Below are 23,244 nucleotides of genomic sequence, written 5' to 3' on the forward strand. Positions count from 1 at the left end.
TGAGGTTCACAACTAACTACTATCTAATCACACATTGAATTACAGTTTTTCTCAGTCGCTTTGGTGCTTTTTTCAGATCAGAATGAAAATTCTCATAACTATTAGTTCAACCTCCACAACATTTAGTCATTTGTGCACATCATAGTAGCAATTTCTCCTTCCTCTGAACAAATTGCAAATACTTTTGGACAAGTATCAGTTGCTTTCATACAATTATCTGCTGTTTTTTAACATTATCATTTGCTTATGTCATGTCAGTCAAAATGAACTATACTTATGAATGCTGAATAGTCATTCCCAATAAAACTAATAGTATTAATTTCATTGCTTGAGTCATTACATACAAAATTGTTGAACTAGTTATCAAATTCTGTCACAATGCTGTAGAATTGCAAAGAGCATACAGTAAAAATGTACGTATTCAGTGTCTTGTACTCACTTACTCAACTACAGCAATGTGTAACTTTACTGTAGTTTTCAAATGGCTGTGCAAGTGCTGTATAGTGCTTTCTTGAGCATGTTCAGGTAGTGTCACCGAGTTCTGACCTTTTTTTGCATTGGAAAACACTGAGAGAACTGTCATAATGAAAACATGACAAAGCCATTTGACTATCTTGTTCATAAACGATGGTGTCAAGACTTCTCATTTTGATGACACTGACAGTTTCATTGACATGAATACCTGCTTTTGAGGAATGGACTATCCATTTTGAGCAAGTGATGTGCTTTTGCAGGTCATCCACTAGGTTTTGCAGTTTGCACTAATTGTTTTGAGAATTGCACTAACTGCTGTGCAAATGTTAATAGTGATGTGAGAAAAGCACCAAAGCGACTGAGAAAAACTGTAATCTAACAACTCTTATATACTGTATAACAGAAAATAATCTTATTACCCAAGACTTCACTGAATTTCTGTTTTATTTGAAGAATGTTTAAAAGCTAGAACATGAAATGAATGAAAACACTTTTGGCTGAGAGAACAGCTATCTATACAAATTGAACACTTTTGGCTGAGAAAACAGCTATCTATAGCTAACTGAGTGTGATGTGTTTCACAAGTTAGCTTTGCTACTAATTTGACAGCCTTTCCTCATGAACCTATATAACATTGAGCCTGCTAAGTTAAGCTATTAGCTCATAATAATTTTCGAATTAGTAGGCTATTGAAATGTTGTGGTAGGCTATAAATCAGGCATCATGTTATTTCTAATTTTGTGTTAATGCTGTTTTAGCACTGATAATCGCGGATTCGCGGTGGTATTGAAGTGTTTTGTAACCTTCAGGAGTTCATTTCATTTGTAGACTATTGCTTTCACATTGGGCTCACCTTTCTTGGGAAAGAAGGCTGTTAACACTTGTTTTCCCTCATTTCTTTTTTTCTCCCTTTCTTGCCTCTCTTTTCTTTTCTGGGAACCGGATTTAGCTTTCTTAGACTTAGACATCTTCACACCATGACCGTCTGCATTGCCGCTTCGGCAGAATGAACGTTACTTCAAAAATGCGCCTAGCAGGGGAAGGCGGACTGAACCATTTCGTGCAAGGGAGAGGGTGCCTGCCCTCAAACAATGTTGGCTTGGACACAATTTAATACATCAATCAACTGATGCATTTACCCGAAATATTTGCATCTATATTAGTTAATAACATTTATTAAGATCTTTAAATTAAGGAAATTATTTATTATTAAGGAAAATATAATTCAACTCCTTAGGGGCCCTCCCCCCACTTGGGGCCCGGGTAATTTATTCCCACTTGTCCCCCCACTACGACGCCCTTGGTTAACATAATCGAAAACGCATGAAATTTAGCACACACATCAAGTGGTACAGTGAATAGACAGGGATAAAAGCTTGGCACCGGGCGTTGCCCAGGAACTCCATAGCGCCCCCTTACGTCACAGTGACTTGTGGTTGGCATATAGTTTTAGATACACACACCAAATTTGGTGGGTGTATGTAACTCCCAAAAACAAACAACTTTTGTATTAACATGCCATTAGCCACGCCCACAGGAAGTGAGGTAATTGAGATTTTGTGCGTTGTGGACATGATCAATTTTAACGTACTCCTCCTAGACGGTTGATCCGATTCATGTCAAAGTTGGTATACATGATGCCGAGATGTTCCTGATTATAAATTGTGAAGTTTTTTTCCGATATGTTGTAATTTGACGAAATGGCAAAATTATTAATTTTAATACCCTTCCACATAAACAATAAATGTGTCATAATTCACCATGCATGGCTTGAAATATTTTAAATTTCACAGGTCATTGAAGACCATGTTAATGATAATATTCACATGCCCATAATGCATGTTTGGCATAGCGCCACCAACTGGCAACAGAAAGAATGACAATTATACTAATGTCACATGATAAATTTGAACATACTCCTCCTAGACGGTTTGCCAGATTCATTTGAAATTTGGCAAACATTATGCCAAGATGTCACTGATGTTAAATTGTGAATGGATTTTTGAATGTTGTAATATATTTGATATGATTTTAATATCTCACCACATAAACAGGAAATGTGTCATAAATCACAGTGCATTGAATGAATGGTCTGAAACTTCTCAGGTTAATAGATATCATGATTATGATGATATCCAGACACCCAATGGGCCTGCCTGGCATAGCGCCACCACCTGGCCAAGCAGGAAATGTGCCAGAAATGGAAAATGCCTTAAGTGATTGATCTGAAACTTTATAAAATATCAGATATCATTATTGTGATGATATTCACATTCGTAATTCACAGACCTAGCATAGCGCCACCTTCTGGCCAAGCAGGAAATGTGCCAGAAATGCTCTATGCTTTGAATAAATGGTCTGAAACTTCTCATGTTAATAGATATTATGATTATGATGATATCCAGACACCCAATGGGCCTGCCTGGCATAGCGCCACCACCTGGTCAAGCAGGAAATGTGCCAGAAATGGACAATGCCTTAAGTGATTGATCTGAAAGTTTACACAAATTTTGGATATCATTATTGTGATGATATTCACATGTCTAATTTCCATGTCTAACATAGCGCCACCATCTGGCCAACCAAAAAGTGTATCAGAAATGTTCTTTGCTTAAAATGAATGGTCTGAAATTTCTCAGGTTAATATATATTACGATTATGATGACACCCAATGGGCCTGCCTTGCATTGCGCCCCCACCTGGCCAAGCAAGTACATGTGGCAGAAAATAAAATACAAAACCAACTAGCACACGCATCAAATATGTACATTTCACAAATGAAACACATCAATGCTTTGTTGGATTCCGACATGTCACGGCTTGCGGCCCGCAGGTGCTCGGGCCCGCCATTGCCGCTTGCGGCTATATTTATTATTGTTATTCCACTTTTTTGCTTTCCTGTTTTTGAGGTGGTTAACATGGTCGAAATCTCTTGAAATTTGGCACACACGTCAGGTGTCACGCATCGCAGTTAGGTACAAGAGCTTGACCCAGGGCATGACCCAGGGACTCGCTAGCGCCCCCTTAGGTGACTGATTCCGTGGTTGGCATATATTTTGAGGTGGTTAACATGGTCGAAAACACATGAAATTTAGCACACACATCAAGTGGTACAGTGAATAGACAGGGATAAAAGCTTGGCACCGGGCGTTGCCCAGGAACTCCATAGCGCCCCCTTACGTCACAGTGACTTGTGGTTGGCATATAGTTTTAGATACACACACCAAATTTGGTGGGTGTATGTAACTCCCAAAAACAAACAACTTTTGTATTAACATGCCATTAGCCACGCCCACAGGAAGTGAGGTAATTGAGATTTTGTGCGTTGTGGACATGATTCATTTTAACGTACTCCTCCTAGACGGTTGATCCGATTCATGTCAAAGTTGGTATACATGACGCCGAGATGTTCCTGATTCTAAATTGTGAAGCCTTTTTTTGATATGTTGTAATTTGACAAAATGGCGAAATTGTTAATTTTAATACCGTTCCACACAAACAATAAATGTGTCATAATTCACCATGCATGGCTTGAAATGTTTTAAATTTCACAGGTCATTAAAGACCATGTTAATGATAATATTCACATGCCCATAATGCATGTTTGGCATAGCGCCACCAACTGGCAACAGAAAGAATGGCAATTATGCTGTTTTCACATGATCAATTTGAACATACTCCTCCTAGACGGTTTGTCAGATTCATTTGAAATTTGGCAAACATTATGCCAAGATGTCGCTGATGTTAAATTGTGAATGGATTTTGGAATGTTGTAATATATTTGATATGATTTTAATATCTCACCACATAAACAGGAAATGTGTCATAAATCACAGTGCATTGAATGAATGGTCTGAAACTTCTCAGGTTAATAGATATCATGATTATGATGATATCCAGACACCCAATGGGCCTGCCTGGCATAGCGCCACCACCTGGCCAAGCAGGAAATGTGCCAGAAATGGACAATGCCTTAAGTGATTGATCTGAAAGTTTACAAACATTTTGGATATCATTATTGTGATGATATTCACATGTGTAATTCACAGGCCTAGCATAGCGCCACCATCTGGCCAAGCAGGAAATGTGCCAGAAATGCTCTATGCTTTGAATAAATGGTCTGAAACTTCTCAGGTTAATAGATATTATGATTATGATGATATCCAGACACCCAATGGGCCTGCCTGGCATAGCGCCACCACCTGGTCAAGCAGGAAATGTGCCAGAAAATAAAATACAAAAACAAATAGCACACGCATCAAATATGTACATTTCACAGATGCACCACATCGGTGCTTTGTTGGATTCCGACATGTCACGGGTTGCGGCCCGCAGGTGCTCGGGCCCGCCATTGCCGCTTGCGGCTATATTTATTATTATTATTATTATTTGTTCACCTTTTTGCTATTTTTGAGGTGGTTAGCATGGATGAAAAGTCTTGGAATTTGGCACACACATCTGGTATCACAATGGCTACACAGGCATAAAAGCTTGGCCCCGGGCGTGGCCCAGGGACTCAGTAGCGCCCCCTTAGGTGATTGATCCAGTGGTTGGCACATACTTTCAGCTAGACACACCAAATTTTGTAGGTGTGTGTATCTCCCCAAGATGAACAACTTTTGTATGTACAATGCATTAGCCACGCCCAACAGGAAGTGAGGTATTTGGGATTTTGTGCGGACTAAAATGTGATGAATTGTGATGCCAAAAGAGGTGCTTCCCATCGCTGAAAACGCATGAAATTTGGCACACACGTCAAGAGGTACCGTGAATACACAGGGGAAAAGCCTTGGCACCGGGCGTTGCCCAGGAACTCCATAGCGCCCCCTTATGTCACTGTGACTTGTGGTTGGCATATAGTTTTAGATACACACACCAAATTTGGTGGGTGTATGTAACTCCCAAAAACAATCAACTTTTGTATTAACATGCCATTAGCCACGCCCACAGGAAGTGAGGTAATTGAGATTTTGTGCGTTGTGGACATGATCGATCAATTTTAACGTACTCCTCCTAGACGGTTGATCCGATTCATGTCAAAGTTGGTATACATGATGCCAGATGTTCCTGATTATAAATTGTGAAGGTTTTTTTCGATATGTTGTAATTTGACGAAATGGCAAAATTATTAATTTTAATACCCTTCCACATAAACAATAAATGTGTCATAATTCACCATGCATGGCTTGAAATGTTTTAAATTTCACAGGTCATTGAAGACCATGTTAATGATAATATTCACATGCCCATAATGCATGTTTGGCATAGCGCCACCAACTGGCAACAGAAAGAATGACAATTATACTGATGTCACATGATCAATTTGAACATACTCCTCCTAGACGGTTTGCCAGATTCATTTGAAATTTGGCAAACATTATGCCAAGATGTCGCTGATGTTAAATTGTGAATGGATTTTTGAATGTTGTAATATATTTGATATGATTTTAATATCTCACCACATAAACAGTAAATGTGTCATAAATCACAGTGCATTGAATGAATGGTCTGAAACTTCTCAGGTTAATAGATATTATGATTATGATGATATCCAGACACCCAATGGGCCTGCCTGGCATAGCGCCACCACCTGGCCAAGCAGGAAATGTGCCAGAAATGGAAAATGCCTTAAGTGATTGATCTGAAACTTTATAAAATATTGGATATCATTATTGTGATGATATTCACATGCGTAATTCACAGGCCTAGCATAGCGCCACCATCTGGCCAAGCAGGAAATGTGCCAGAAATGCTCTATGCTTTGAATAAATGGTCTGAAACTTCTCAGGTTAATAGATATTATGATTATGATGATATCCAGACACCCAATGGGCCTGGCTGGCATAGCGCCACCACCTGGTCAAGCAGGAAATGTGCCAGAAAATGGACAATGACTTAAGTGATTGATCTGAACGTTTACAAACATTTTGGATATCATTATTGTGATGATATTCACATGTGTAATTTTCATGCCTAACATAGCGCCACCATCTGGTCAACCAAAAAGTGTATCAGAAATGTTCTTTGCTTAAAATGAATGGTCTGAAATTTCTCAGGTTAATATATATTATGATTATGATGATACCCAATGGGCCTGCCTTGCATTGCGCCTCCACCTGGCCAAGCAAGTACATGTGGCAGAAAATAAAATACAAAAACAAGTATCACACGCATCAAATATGTACATTTCACAAACGCACCACGTCGGTGCTTTGTTGGATTCCGACATGTCACGGGTTGCGGCCCGCAGGTGCTCGGGCCCGCCATTGCCGCTTGTGGCTATATTTAGGGCCCGAGCACCGAAGGGCGCAAGGCCCTATTGTTTTTGTAAGGATTATTATTATTATTATTATTATTATTAGGGCCCGAGCACCGAAGGGCGCAAGGCCCTATTGTTTTTGTAAGGATTATTATTATTATTATTATTATTGTTATTCCACTTTTTTGCTTTCCTGTTTTTGAGGTGGTTAACATGGTCGAAAATTCTTGAAATTTGGCACACACGTCAGGTGTCACGCAACGCAGTTAGGTACAACAGCTTGACCTCGGGTGTGGCCCAGAGACTCGCTAGCGCCCCCTTAGGTGACTGATCCCGTGGTTGGCATATATTTTGAGGTGGTTAACATGGTCGAAAACGCATGAAATTTAGCACACACATCAGGTGTCACACAAAGCAGCTAGGTAAAAAAGCTTGGCCCCGGGTATGGCCCAGAGACTCGCTAGCGCCACCACCTGGCCAAGCAGGAAATGTGCCAGAAATGGAAAATGCCTTAAGTGATTGATCTGAAACTTTATAAAATATTGGATATCATTATTGTGATGATATTCACACATATAATTCACATGCATAGCATAGCGCCACCATCTGGCCAAACAGGAAATATGCCAGAAATGCTCTATGCTTTGAATGAATTGTCTGAAACTTCTCAGGTTAATTGATATTATAATTATGATGATATCCACACACCCAATTGGCCTGCCTGGCATAGCGCCACCACCTGGCCAAGCAGGAAAATGTGCCAGAAATTGGTAATGCCTATATTGGATTATCTGAAACTTTGCAAAATATTGGATATCATTATTGTGATGATATTCACATGTGTAATTCAAATGCCTAATATAGCGCCACCATCTGGCCAAAAATTGTATCAGAAATGTTATTTGCTTAAAATGAATAATCTGAAATTTCTCAGGCTAATTTATATTATGATTATGATGACACACAATGGGCCTGCCTTGCATTGCGCCCCCACCTGGCCAAGCAAGTACATGTGGCAGAAAATAAAATACAAAAACAAATAGCACACGCATCAAATATGTACATTTCACAAACGCACCACGTGGTACAGTGAATAGACAGGGATAAAAGCTTGGCACCGGGCGTTGCCCAGGAACTCCATAGCGCCCCCTTACGTCACAGTGACTTGTGGTTGGCATATAGTTTTAGATACACACACCAAATTTGGTGGGTGTATGTAACTCCCAAAAACAAACAACTTTTGTATTAACATGCCATTAGCCACGCCCACCGGAAGTGAGGTAATTGAGATTTTGTGCATTGTGGATATGATCAATTTTAACGTACTCCTCCTAGACGGTTGATCCGATTCATGTCAAAGTTGGTATACATGACGCCGAGATGTTCCTGATTATAAATTGTGAAGCCTTTTTTTGATATGTTGTAATTTGACGAAATGGCGAAATTATTAATTTTAATACCCTTCCACATAAACAATACATGTGTCATAATTCACCATGCATGGCTTGAAATGTTTTAAATTTTACAGGTCATTGAAGACCATGTTAATGATAACATTCACATGCCCATAATGCATGTTTGGCATAGCGCCACCAACTGGCAACAGAAAGAATGACAATTATACTGATGTCACATGATCAATTTGAACATACTCCTCCTAGACGGTTTGTCAGATTCATTTGAAATTTGGCAAACATTATGCCAAGATGTCGCTGATGTTAAATTGTGAATGGATTTTTGAATGTTGTAATATATTTGATATGATTTTAATATCTCACCACATAAACAGGAAATGTGTCATAAATCACAGAGCATTGAATGAATGGTCTGAAACTTCTCAGGTTAATAGATATCATGATTATGATGATATCCAGACACCCAATGGGCCTGCCTGGCATAGCGCCACCACCTGGCCAAGCAGGAAATGTGCCAGAAATGGACAATGCCTTAAGTGATTGATCTGAAACTTTATAAAATATTGGATATCATTATTGTGATGATATTCACATGCATAATTCACAGGCCTAGCATAGCGCCACCTTCTGGCCAAGCAGGAAATGTGCCAGAAATGCTCTATGCTTTGAATAAATGGTCTGAAACTTTTCAGGTTAATAGATATTATGATTATGATGATATCCAGACACCCAATGGGCCTGCCTGGCATAGCGCCACCACCTGGTCAAGCAGTAAATGTGCCAGAAAATAACATGCAAAAACAAATAGCACACACATCAAATATGTATATTTTACAAATGCACCACGTCGGTGCTTTGTTGGATTCTGAAATATCACGGGTTGCGGCCCGCAGGTGCTCAGGCCCGCCATTGCCGCTTGCGGCTATATTGTTATTATTATTATTATTATTATGACCGCCGCTAGCGAAGCTAGCGAAGCGGTCATATAGGGATTGTCAAAGTTTTTTTTTTTTCCCCGTCATCTATTTCCTGAATTTTTGGTCAACGATACCCGGGACACCGAACCACTGGGGCACATGAAATTTGGTGGGTATGTAGCCCCACTAGACTTTTACGGAAAAATTTCGTTCCGTCCCCAGGGGCCACTCCCTCCCCGTGCTGGGCCCCCCGAATCGCAAAAAAAAACAGTTTTTCCTAAATAACTACCTGAACCGTGGCACTGAGGATGAAGAATCTTTTATGGTATGTTGGTCTCAAGGGCCCACATCAACCTGGCCCATAATCACTCATTTGTGATTTGCACCCCCCCCCGGTAAAAAATGAAAATGCAATATTATTCTGCTTTAATCGCCCCTATCTTCAGTTAAGATGTTCAGAACTGCACCAAATTTTATGTGTATGATTGACCTGGCATTCTCTGGGGGTATGCCAAGTTTCATAGAATTTCATCCATGGGGGGGTCCTAAAAAAATTAGGTTATGTGTACATTTAGTGACTGTACACTCATTGGCCTGTAGATGGCGGTGCACACATATACACATGCACACACACACAGGCACCCACATACTATCGGTATTAGAACGGCCGATACATAATTACAAATTCAGTAGGATTAAAAGAAAGCCAAAATAAACTAGATGTACCGCATAGCGGTACACAATATGACCGCCGCTCAGTCCTGTACATCCATTCCACGAAAATAAATCATATTAATGAATTTGTCTCCATCTTCTACTCCATCCCCCACTCTTGAAACTTTTGTGTATATTTGTTTGGAATGTGTGTGTGCACACATTCCGCACACAAAGTAGCCTACTGGCGCTGCAAAGGTGAATAGATTTGTTTCTGGGCCAAAAAATTTGCAGCATTGTAAAACCTTTAAAATCTCTAAACAATCACAAGTAGGGCAGTTCATCACAGTCCATCCATTGCAACTAGACTGATGAAAGGTACACCAGTAGGCTACATTGTATTTGGGAAAAGCAGAAGGTAGCAGCAATATGTATTTATTTATTTATCATTAAACAAAACAATCCCTGTCAGTTCCATGCAGTTTTCAACAGCTATCAAGAAGAGAGGTCATGTAACGGATTTTTGTGAAAGTTTCTTCTTCTACATATGCATAAGTTTAGTCATCTAGTTCATATGATATTCAGCTTTATTGTCAATGCACAAATTAAATACCAGTAGTCTAAAACAAAATGCCGTTTTACCCAATGGTGCAAATAACTGACATGTCCAAAAGGGCCTTCATGAAATGAGTTGCGAGACTGTTCATACACATTTTAACGGGCAAAGTTGAAGAGCTACTGTCCGTTATTGTTTGTGCAAATAATATGCTGATTCATGTTCCCTTGCATTTTGCATCTATGAGGTCCATGGTTAGTCTGGCTTTCGCCAGACCAAGCTCAATCTTTTGACGCAATCTTTTGATTTTCACCCAGCCTAGTCCATGGTAGGTGCCCGATAGAAATATTGTTTAATTTTGCGATTGAGATATCCACGCACTGGCGCCCCCCCCCTGCGACGTGTTCGCCCCCCGGTTTCAGAGCTATTCTAAATGCAAAAATGCATAGACATTGCATGACATTCTAAATGCAAAAATGCATAGAGGGAGTTATGACAAAACCGTGACTGTTAACAAACTATAAGCTATATAAGGTAGGCCCTATGCTAGGCCTATAGGGTGTGGGCGTCATGACGTAATTACTCCGCCATGTTGATTGCCTCCTTTACCGCTACTCAGACTACTGCCTATGACTACTGCGTAATGTACTCCCTCTCAGCCGTTAATAATGCTGATTTTGTCAACATACCGGTACCTGGCTTCTCTATTGAATGCGTCCCGGTAAATTCCAGTTCCTTTTCGGGATTATTCCAGATCCTTTTCGGGATTTTAACATATTTCTTCTATCTATTTTTCTATCTATTCTTTCTCAACTCTACTTCTAGCTACATCTCTTCATTCAACAACGTTATGTCAGAGTTATTTTAACGTTCGCGTAGCCATCAACATGGCCGCCACGTCCCACAATGCAACGCGGATCCCACGCCCTATTACACAACACAAATTGTCACTAGGCTATGCTGGCGACCCAAATAAAATCTCCTTTGGAACCAATGGCTTACACCTTGCAGTATCAAGCTGCCACCTCTTTGCGAAAAGTTAATAGTTTTGCATATCAGTAGTAATACATTTCAAGTAGCTGAATCACCGAAAGGGCGAATTAAGTGGACACTTCTAAATGGAACCCAACCCACTGTACAGTAGCTAAAGGTCTGTGGCTAAAGCAGCCATAATGAAAGCGTTATCATTGTTTGGATACTTCACACACACGTGTTTTTTAATCGCATAGACTACAACTACCAAGCTGGAATCAAAGCACATCGACTCCCCTCTCACACCCTAAACACGCACTTCGAACAAACAAAAAGCGCCTCAGTCTCACGGTATAGCCATAAGCAAAACTGTATCTGGCCGGTTTAACGTTGGTACTAAATCATTCATCGCAAAGAATGATTTTTGTAGCACGTGCAACAAATATGTGTAGGTACAGCCCTGCCCTGAATACATCTCAACGTGCGCTCTAAAACATCTGGTTTAAATGGAGATGTAGATCATCACGGGTGCGTTAATAAATCTACATTGCGGCGAGTTGACACAAATTATTCACTTTGACGAATTTATGTAGTTTCAGTTACTTTACTTTGAGCCATGCTCTCCCTTACTTGAATCACCTTTGAAAATAGAGGATTGAAGTAGCCTATATGGGTGTTTGGGAATGAACGTTGACTCAGATGCTTTTTGAGACCAATAAAATGTCAGAAATGTCCCAGCCCGGTGTTTAGGATGCATCATAGACAAGTTATCTTTCAGGTAGCCTATATATTTTCCATTAAAAAAACCATCACGTAGCGAACGTATTGTGGCTAACTCACTTAGCTCCTGTTAGTAGCCTAGGCTATGGTCATAAGCAAATGAGATGACAGTCGAAAGATACAATTAGTGCTGTTATCAATTTGCTTGGTAGCCTATAAACGCATAGGTTTATCCATCACTCAACCATGCTAATGGTAACATTATTTTACCTACATTCTGCTATTGATAGGATTAACGTAGCCTACCTGCAGTAAAAAACAAGCATGTCCGATAAACATTCTCAGATTTATTTCGGCTTCAAGAGGAAATGGGAATTACATGTCATGCAGAAATCATCCTACCCTTAGACGTTCTCTGCGGTAAACTACTGTAGCCTACTGTCTTGTCCTTGTAGGAAGCGTAGTGTCTTTCCAACCCACTTTAGATTAACTTCCAACAAAATTACGTCTCACTGCAACGATGCGCCATCTAGTGGACAAACGACTACGTGACGCCAATACTGGAAATGCAGCCAAATTATTATTATGATGAATATTTGGGTTTCCTTTAATCCTACAGAATTTGTAATTATGTATCGGCCGTTCTAATTGCCGATACTGATGGTATACTGTGCCTGTGTGTGTGTGTGCGTGTGTATATGTGTGCACTACCATCTACAGGCCAATGAGTGTACAGTCACTAAATGTACACATAACTTAATTTTTTAGACCCCCCCCATGGATGAAATTCTACGAAACTTGGCATACCCCCAGAGAATGTCAGGTTAATCATACACATAAAATTTGGTGCAGTTCTGAACATCTCAACTGAAGAGAAGGGCGATTAAAGCAGAATGATATTGCATTTTCATTTTTTACCGGGGGGGTGCAAATCACAAATGAGTGATTATGGGCTAGGTTGATGTGGGCCCTTGAGACCAACATACCATAAAAATTTCTTCATCCTCGGTGCCACGGTTCAGGTAGTTATTTAGGAAAAACTGCATTTTTTGGGTTTCGGGGGGCCCAGCGCGGAGGGGGAGTGGCCCCCGGGGACCAAACGAAATTTTTCCGTAAAAGTCTAGTGGGGCTACATACCCACCAAATTTCATGTGCCCCGGTGTTTCGGTGCCCCGGGTATCGTTGACCAAAACGTCTAATAAGGATAGGACAATGTTCACATGAAATGTAATTCCCATTTCTTCTTGAAGCCGAAATAAATCTGAGGATGTTTATCGGACATGCTTGGTTTTTACTGCAGGTACGTTAATCTTATAATATCAATAAGGACCTAGGTAATGTTACCGTTAGCGTTGGTTGAGTGATGGAGGCCAATTTGATTGATTGCATTTGTAGAAAACTATAATAGCAGCACTGTAATTGTATCTTTCGACTGTCATTTGTTGCAAGTGCTACAAAAATCATTCTGTGCAATGGAAGATTTACCAACGTTACACCGGTCTGATACAGTTTTGCCTATACATGCGTGAGACTGAGACGCCTGTTTATTTTAAGTGCGTGCAGGGACCGCCGTCATGCTATCCGGCAAAAGATTCTTTGGACGCCGCCATTGGCCGAATACCGGCGCCCATTGACTTACATTGAACACATGTAAACAAAACGTCAATTATGTGCTCAAACTAACGCCGCTGACTTATGACAAAAACCATTCCACTTTGATACGAAACTACATTTTTGTACAACATTTATCCAGCAAAAATTACAGAATTTGGATTAAGTAATGTGGAGAAATATCGATATTAAGAAAATTGCCGCTGCGTGACGCCGAGTTAATGGCATTTCCCCTTGTCCATGAGTCACGTATAACAGGTCACGTCGGTGGCCGTTATCCCTCACATGTCAGAGTAATGACATTCAAAAACGTACCTTTATATTACATTACAATTTATAAAGGAACGAAATGGCAAAAGAATTAAGCAATATGTTTGCTGGATGACACGAATATTAGTAAGGAAAAACAAGATTTTTACCGTAATGTCCAGTGAAATTACATATGTTGTGGCGCTATTGCGCGGCACGGCCAGCAGATGACATCATTGCACTACAGCAACCAGGAACCAACAATAAACCTAGACACTCGAGATTTTAGGGCCGTTGTCAGCCACAACGCACCATCTGAAAATCTGAATTGTTAAGTAGACCTACTTCATAGTCACGTGTGCCTGTTCATTCATTCTATGTCAATAGAACAAACCAAATTAGAATAGGCTAGTAATGCAATACATACAATACATATGTATGCATGGATATACTGTATGTGTGTGTGTATGTATGTATATATATATATGTATATATAACATACACACACACACACACACACACACACACACACACACATATATATATAAATATATATATATATATATATATATATATATATATATATATATATATATATATATATATATACATATACATATATACAGAGAGAGAGAGAGAGAGAGAGAGAGAGCAATGCAGAACAGGTTGTCGGTCTGAACTGAAGTTAGTGCTGCATGTAAACACACACTTGTCACGTTATGTGTGTAATGTGTGTGTGTGTGTGTGTGTGTGTGCATATATATATATATATATATATATATATATATATATATATATATATACAGAGAGAGAGAGAGAGAGAAGAAGAGCAATACAGAACAGGTCATCAGTTTTACTGAACTGAAGTTATTGCTTGTAAACAGTTAGTGCTGCATGTAAACACACTTGTCACGCTACATTTATATGTGTATGTATGTAATGTGTGTGTATGTATGTATGTATATATATATATATATATATATATATACAGAGAGAGAGGGCAATACAGAAGTTTTTGCTGTATGTAAACACACTTGTCATGCTACATTTATATGTGTATGTATGTAATGTGTGTGTGTGTGTATGTATATATATAGGTAACACTTTATTTTAATGTGTCACAGTGTACCTACCTAATTAGGTACGGTGGTATAACCTGTGTAACAACATATACTATCAGGTACTATCATTTTTACTTGCATTATGTATTTGTGCATTACTTGCATTATGTATTTGTGGGTACCTACATATAAGCTTAGTTGTTACATTGTAATACTGAGTGCTTTTACAAAACTTTGCCAATTGGCCTACATTTTCATCAGAGGCAAAGAGCTGACCTGAGACCTGCTGGATGGGGTAAATCTGGTCATGATAGATTTGATATACAAGCCATTCTTAGCTCCAGTCAAGGCCTCATTGTCTTCAGTGTACATGTTTTTTTGCTCTTGGGTGCTCCTTGTTGGTGCCCCCCCCCCAATCCCAATCCTCCCCCACCTTTCTTATGCAGCCTTTGCCACTTAATCTACTAAACCCCTCTTCTACTGCACTCCCCCCCCCATAAATGCACAAATAGGCTGACACCAGACATAATTTCACTGCATTTCTTACTTCCAGTAACTATATGCATGTGACAATAAACTTCCTTGTATTCTTGTATCCTTGTAACAGCTGTGCTGCTACAACCTTGTTACTCTTTGATACAGTGGAATAAACCTATTAAGTGTACCAGTTAATTACTTACATGTACATATAACATGTATGTTGTGTCTTCGATGTCTTGGAACAGGTCTACTAATTCACTACATCAACTGTGTTGGTACACACTTATTGCTCTTTGATACAGTGGCATAAGTACTAAGTACTTGGGCAATTCCATGGAAAATTACGTTTTTTCTAACATCCACAACGCCAATAAAATGTGATGGTATAGTATGATGTGAATGATTACATGAAATTTGAGCATTTGCTATTTCTGGCTGAAGAATGTACATGAGAAAAATGCACAAAAAATGAATAGTAACATTCACATCATACAAATGCCAAGTCATTTACACTGGCGTTATGGATGTGACAAAAAGTCAATTTTCCGTGGAATTGCCCACTTACAATTACATATTACATTACATGTTGTGTCATTGGTGTCTTGGAACATGTCTGCCATTACCCTACATACTGTAGTACATGTATCAACTGTGTTATTTATTACTCTTTTGATACAGTGGAATGAACCCATTCAAATAAAGTGTACCAGTTAAGTACTTGTACATATACATGTACATATTATATACATCCTGTCAATGATGTCATGCATCCTGTAATTGATGTGTTGAAACGTGTCTGCTGTTACACCACACAGTACATGTGAATTAGTAGACCTGTTCCAAGACATCGAAGACACAACGTATGTCATATGTGCATGTAAGTAATTAACTGGTACACTTAATAGGTTTATTCCACTGTATCAAAGAGTAACAAGGTTGTAGCAGCACAGCTGTTACATGTACACTGAAGACAATGAGGCCTTGACTGGAGCTAAGAATGGTTTGTATATCAAATCTATCATGACCAGATTTACCCCATCCAGCAGGTCTCAGGTCAGCTCTTTGCCTCTGACAAATTGGCAAAGTTTGGTAAAAGCACTCAGTATTACAATGTAACAACTATAGCCTATGTACTGTAGGTACCCACAAATACATAATGCAAGTACAATGATAGTACAGTACCTGATAGTACATGTTATTACACAGGTTGTACCACTGTACCTAATTAGGTACATGTAGGTACACTGTAACAGCGACACATTAAAATAAAGTGTTGCCGATGAATTTCCCCAGTAGTGGACAATAAAGACTTCTCTTCTAGCCTACACGTCACATGTAGCCTACTAGAAGTGATGTTTCAGCTAGAAGTGATGGTTCATAAATTAACCCTCCAACTTTGCTGATGCACAGAACAGGTGTGCTGAGCTTTGTTTTTGGCTCTTCAAAGTGTTGTAAGTAAGGTGGTGTACAGTAAGTAGCCTACAGTATAGGCAGGTGGTGAGACAGGTCAAGAAATATGGTGCAGTGAAACAGTACTATACAGTTGATTTTCAGAAGGTGGTTTAGAGTAGTATAAATGAAATATAAATATGTGCACTGTATTACCTTATAAGAGCAGAATAAATATGGCTATGAATAACAATGTCAGTTGATATTATTTTAAATGTTGGTGACACTACATTAATAAGGAGAATAGCAATAATAAACAATAATGTGAATGCAATATCAATGGGCAATAAATGGAAATCAACAAATACTATAACATACAAACAATGACTCAGAACAGCCTAAGTGCATGGTGAACAAATATGTCTTTACACCCCTGTAGACAGGTGCATGCAAAAACACAGAAAGCAGACAAGGATTTTGTTTTTATAACACATGTAATAAGCAATGAACATTTGAAGATGTATTGTTTTGTTCTTCTAACATCAATAGTAGTTGTGCAGAGGTTGTAACATAATGATAAATACATTGTCACATTATGAATATATACCCTGTCTTGTCTTGCACATCAGAAGCAGCAGCACTATGCTATTACATCGTTCACCGTAGGGACTAATATGAGGGAGACTGAGCTGCCAATCTCTCTTAACAGGTCCTGCATCATATCTACAAATATCTGTTCTGCTCTGCACAAACATAAGCAGGGTCTGATTTAGCGTGGCAGAGTGCTGATTGACAATAACATGGTTCCCTGCAGTGTTTGGTTGATTCCCATTGATGTTTGTGGGTTCTGTTTGACTGTTCATTTTATATGTGGCATCTCATTCCTCAGTTGTCTAACATGTTTTCTGACGGCCACTGATTGCATTAGCAGCTGAAAGACCAACTTGTAACAAGGTCCCAATTGTGGATACACCCATTAACAGTCCTTGCGACCAATGACATCCGGATCAACTACAAACTTTTGATTGATTTTCAACAATGAACAGTTAGTTCAGTGTAATATGTCCAGCTCTCTTCCCCATCTTAATAAGTCAACATTATATAATATGACCCTATTTTTACATTATAGCCTACATATGTTATAGCCTAACCCTTATCTATAGGTGACTGATGAGATTCATGTTAGCATATATTTATTGGCGACACAATTAATATTGGAGCTATTTCACTGTCGCAGACACAGACTAGGCTACGTAGTCATAGGCCAACATGAGACTTAAGCCCTCGTATCGTCATGACTTAGGTTAGCCTATGTTCTTACTGTTGTTATTATCTGTAGGACATATTGTCTGTGGAACACAATTGTAGGCTAGGCCTATATTTCATTTTCAGTAAGCTTATATATCAATTATAAAGCTTCTTTACTTTTTTGGTGTAATTATTTAGTTTTTTTGTATCTATGTAGGCTATTTCTTTAATGTTACATTATTATTTTGTTAATACATGGAATAAATCACCACAAACACACGCGACTGTAGCCTATGGGCTTCTCCTGTAGCCTACCAGGCTTGCGCAGCGTGGCTAACAACGCCCCTAAAACAAGTGTAACCGTCGGCTCCTCGAGGCTTATTACTTAAACGAAGTTACAGCAGCTATTAGGCCCGAGGTGCAGTGAAATGGCGTCATATGGTGGTCATACAATTCACCCGCTATTAGACCCGAAGTGCAGGAGAAGTGGATATTCAACCACGCCATCCTTCAGGTCGCAGCGACACGTAGGTGTACTTCATGTGCTGTGTCATGCTGCCATCTAGTGGTTGTGGAATATTTAACACCCATTATAGTTCTGGGAATAGATGTGCCCTCGAATAAATGTTGTACTTTGTTACAAATTATTTGGGTAATCCATCTGATAAATTGTGTTTTTCTTTTTATACTTCGTACCTTTATAAATTAAAGTGTATCATTAAGGTACCTTTTTCAATGTCATTACTCTGACATTCGACATTAGTCGAATAAATTTGGGCAATGGGCACATTGTTAGGGGTTGACACTTTGCATAAGATTTCTCCACATTACTTGATCCAAATTCTGTGATTTTTGTTGTATAAATGTTGTACAATTATGTAGTTTCGTATCAAAGTGGAATGGTGGTTTTCATAAGTCAGCGGCGTTAGTTTGACCACATAATTGACGTTTTGTTTACATGTGTTCAATGTAAGTCAATGGGAGCCGGAAATCCATAAATAGCGGCGTCCAAAGAATCTTTTGCCGGATAGCATGACGGCGGTCGTGCAGGGTGTGAGAGGGGAATCGATGTGCTTTGATTCCAGCTTGGTAGTTGTAGTCTGTGAAATTAAAAAGCATGTGTGTGTGAAGTATCCAAACACCTTCATTTCATTATGGCTGCTTTAGCAACACACCTTAAGCTACTGTGTAGTGGGTCCCATTTAGAAGTGGCTACTTCATTCGCGCTTTCCTTGACTAATGGAGCTGCGTGAATTTTATTACAACTTTTCGCCACGATATGGCAGTTTAAGTCCGCTTGATACTGTAAGGCGTAAGGAGACCGTATAAGCCTACCTGTAGCTTAGGGAAGCTAACAGCTTTCTATTAGGATCTAGTTTGTTAGTTACAGCTTTGTCATAACTCCCTGATGCATTTTTGCATTTAGAATAGCCAGAGCGTGGATATCTCAATCGGAAAATTAAACAATATCGGGTGCCTATGGACTAGGCTGGGTGAACCCAGCCTGATCAGCCCGCTATTTATTTTTTGATTTCTTAAAAGATTGAGCTTGGTCTGGTGAAAGCCAGACTAGCCATGGACCTCAGTTACACAATGCAAGGGAACATGAATCAGCCTATATTTGCACGAACAATAACGGACAGCTCTTCAACTTTGGCCCGTTAAAATGTGTATTCCAGTCTATCGACGCATTTCATCAAGGCCCATTTGGACATGTCAGTTATTTGCACCACTGGTTAGATGTAAAACAGCATTTCGTTTCAGACTACTGTTACTTAATTTGTGCATTAACAATAACGTTTCAGACTACTGCTACTTAATTTGTGCATTGACAATAAAGTATTACATGAACTAAAGATGACTAAAATCTTATGTAGCCTAGAAGAAGAAACATTCACAAAAAATCCATCCATCCAAAAATGACCTTTGTTTTTGATAGCTGTTGAAAACGGCATGGAACTGACAGAGATGTTTTTGTTTATTTATAAATAAATAAATAAATAAATAAATAAATAAATAAATAAAATTATGCTGATACCTTTTGCTTTTCCCAAATACAATGTAGCCTACAGGTGTAAGTGACCTTTAATCAATCCAGTTGCAATGGATGAACTGTGATGAACTGCCCTACTTGTGATTGTTTAGAGATTTTAAAGGTTTTATAACAATGCTACATCTTCTTTGGCTATTCTACAATCTATTCACCTTTTCAGCACCAGTAAGCTACTTTCTGTGCAGCCGCACACACACACTCAGGCATGCCAAACAAGCATACACAAAAGTTTCAAGAGTGGGGGATGGAGTAAAATATGGAGACAAATTGAAGTGTGATTTATTTTCGCGGAACGGATGTACAGGACTGAGCGGCGGTCATATTTTGTACCGCTATACGGTACATCTAGTTATTATTATTATTATTATTATTATGGTCGCAGCATATATGTGGTAGGACTGCTTCTGTCTGAACCCCAGTAGCCTTCCTCAGATCACCACTGATTGGTTGTCCATTTATGACAGATCACCACTGATTGGTTGTCCCTTTATGTTCCTCGTAATCAATCACAAGCCACAAGATTCGGATTGGGAAATCCATCTGCAGATGTGTGGGTCAGCATTAGGGGAAATGAGGAAGTGAATGAGCATGGAGTCAGCAAGAAATATTATTACTGCCTGCCTCAGTGAAGGTGGGGACCAGTGCTTAATATTTCTGTCTCTGTTAGTTTAGTTTGACTGCTGATTTTAGTTTATTTTCCTTAACACTAAAACTGCCAAGAATGTGAAAACTACTAAATTCCAATAAGTCGGTCATAAACTCTAAATTTCACATTTTAAAATGACCCGTCACAGCTTTTCTAGTGTTAAATACCCACTCGAAAATAAACTTTTAAACTTTCTTAATATGTTGATTACTGTAGATGCTTCTTTATGTGTTACAAGCCATTATGACCAAATGAACCAGTAAAGACTATGGCTGTATATTTTAGGTTCAGATGAATAGTGTAGTTGATGTTTAAGATTATTGAATCAGAGCAGCCCACTACTATTATGCAGTGGTGGACAGTAACAAAGTAAATGTAATTCATTTCTGTAACTTATTAATGCTACTTATTAAAGTAACTTTGTATCTGTATGTTTCTATGTGGAGGGACTTTATGCTTTAACTCCACAACATTTAATTTAAAAGAGAAAATTCTTACTTGTCATTCCATTACATTTAGTGAAACCTGTTGTTCCTTTTTTTAGGGAGTGCACTGGGGGTCATAACCGAACATAGTCTGAAATATTGCATCTCTAATATCATCACCTTCTAAAAATAATGTCTTAAGTAATTTTTCTGACAATTTTTTATTTTTTTTGCCTAAATCATCATTTTCAATTTTTGGTTAACTTTTTTGTGTTTTCTGAAAAACCTGAAAAAAAATGACTTATGCCATTATTTTAGGAAGATGACGATATGGATTTTATAGGCATGGATTTAGCAAATATCCAAACATAATATCAGGTCTATACTCTAAAGGCCTTTGCTGTAAATGTTTTGGAAATGTTTTTGGAATCAACTGGCAGTAGGGTTGCCATTATTTATGACCTTAATAGTAATCTTGACCATACTCTAAAAATCGCCTACACTATCACACGGTACACAAATTAAAGCTCAGTCAGCCTGGGAACTTTGTTTTTTATATTTTCAGATGACATTGCTATCCTTAGCCTATAAAGATGTATTTCTCAGAAATAGGAAACTTTGTGCCGTGATGCGACGTGACCCACTTATCTTAAATGTCTCTCAGACTTACGAGATGGTTCTGGACACTAGGTCTTTAGTAGGGTACCACACTCCACTGTGGTCAGACATGAATCACACATTATCTGCTCATACAAGTATCCTGAATTCACCAGGATAATACTTTTAGTTGGAAGGCACATGTTGAGAGTACATGTACTAGTACAAATAGACACGTAGTGGTAAAACATTCAATAGCCATTAGTAAAAAGACACATGCTGTACATGTAGGCACATATCAACGTATTAACATAATATACAAAATACAATATACAAATAAGCCATAGTATCAAGCCAAGTACACATGGAGTGGAGTGGATATAAAGTGCAGAAGTAATATTGCAAATGTATGCATGTAATGTGTGCATGTAATGTGTCCCCCACTCACACACACACACACACCACAACCCTAAAACTAAAACACACTTTTTTTCTGTAATAATGGGACGCTGAGGCATACTCAAATACAACAAATATGTATTGCCATAGATGACAATCAAAAAACATTAGTAAAAACCTTTGAAAGTATTACAATTATGAATGGTGTGTGTGTCTGTGTGTGTGTGTGTGTGTGTGTGAGTGTGAGAGAGAGAGAGAGAGAGAGAGAGAGAGAGAGAGAGTGAAGGCTAGGGGTTTGGGGTCTCTGTGTGTGAATATACTCTATGTAGCTATATGAGAGTCTATGAAAGCTATATGTGAAGAAGAGAGGGAGAGAAAGAGAGTGAGAGTGAGTGTGTGTGTGCAAACTAAGTGAGGTGTTCGATCTTCCAAAAAGCCGACATCCAAAACAATAAACAGCGTCTGCACTGACCGAATAAACTAGCCATTTTTCTGTTTATTTTTTCTTCATTTTTCATGGTCATGTTATAATGTTCAACCGTGAATCATCTGGGTGGTTTATCTGCATTTTTGGGGAATTCAAAGTTCTTAATTTGCACGGGGCCTTTTTTAACGATTGCAACTCACTCTGCATCTCTTACGGTGTCTTGCCATAACGCAGGGTCGTCACTGATAACTGTAGTGTATCATGTTAGGGCTACTCACGTACTGGTTTCGTTTGCACCCAAAGCTTCTGCTACTGAAATGGTGTCCGTAGCAGCACCAACAGCACCAGTGCGGACTTCGGCAGTGACAGTGATCTTGTCCCTCACGACTGTTTCACTTAGATCAACATCATAATCATCATCATCATCAGTAGAAGAATAGGCTATGTAGTGCAAGAGCTATCCAAATTACTTTCTTCCGTGGAAGAATTCTTCGACTGGAAGAAGTTGGTTAATTTAGGCAATTTCTTTCTAAATTCTTCCTTCTCCCTTTTTCTTTTTCTTTTATCACTTCCACTCTGGAAACGTTTCATGGCTGCTGTCAATCGCTCAACTCCACACCTCACCAAGACCTCGTTCAGATAGCTAGTTGCTGCTATGGTGACAGGAAGCGGACCTGCAGTCATTTGATTTT

General features: G+C 39.0%; 1 protein-coding gene across 1 annotated transcript in view; it reads left to right on the top strand.

Moving 5' to 3' along the window:
- Positions 1-23,244, top strand: part of LOC143099148 (polymeric immunoglobulin receptor-like) — a gene marked incomplete at its 3' end in the record, with an annotated part of 44,270 nt that overhangs the window by 16,748 nt on the left and 4,278 nt on the right. The window lies entirely within an intron of this gene.

The sequence above is a fragment of the Alosa pseudoharengus genome, unplaced genomic scaffold (genome assembly GCF_046254945.1).
Source record: "Alosa pseudoharengus isolate Yale_2024_CS ecotype anadromous, Long Island Sound unplaced genomic scaffold, YU_APseudo_1.1 YU_APseudo_1.1_scf_25, whole genome shotgun sequence".
In the NCBI taxonomy this organism is placed as follows: domain Eukaryota; kingdom Metazoa; phylum Chordata; class Actinopteri; order Clupeiformes; family Clupeidae; genus Alosa; species Alosa pseudoharengus.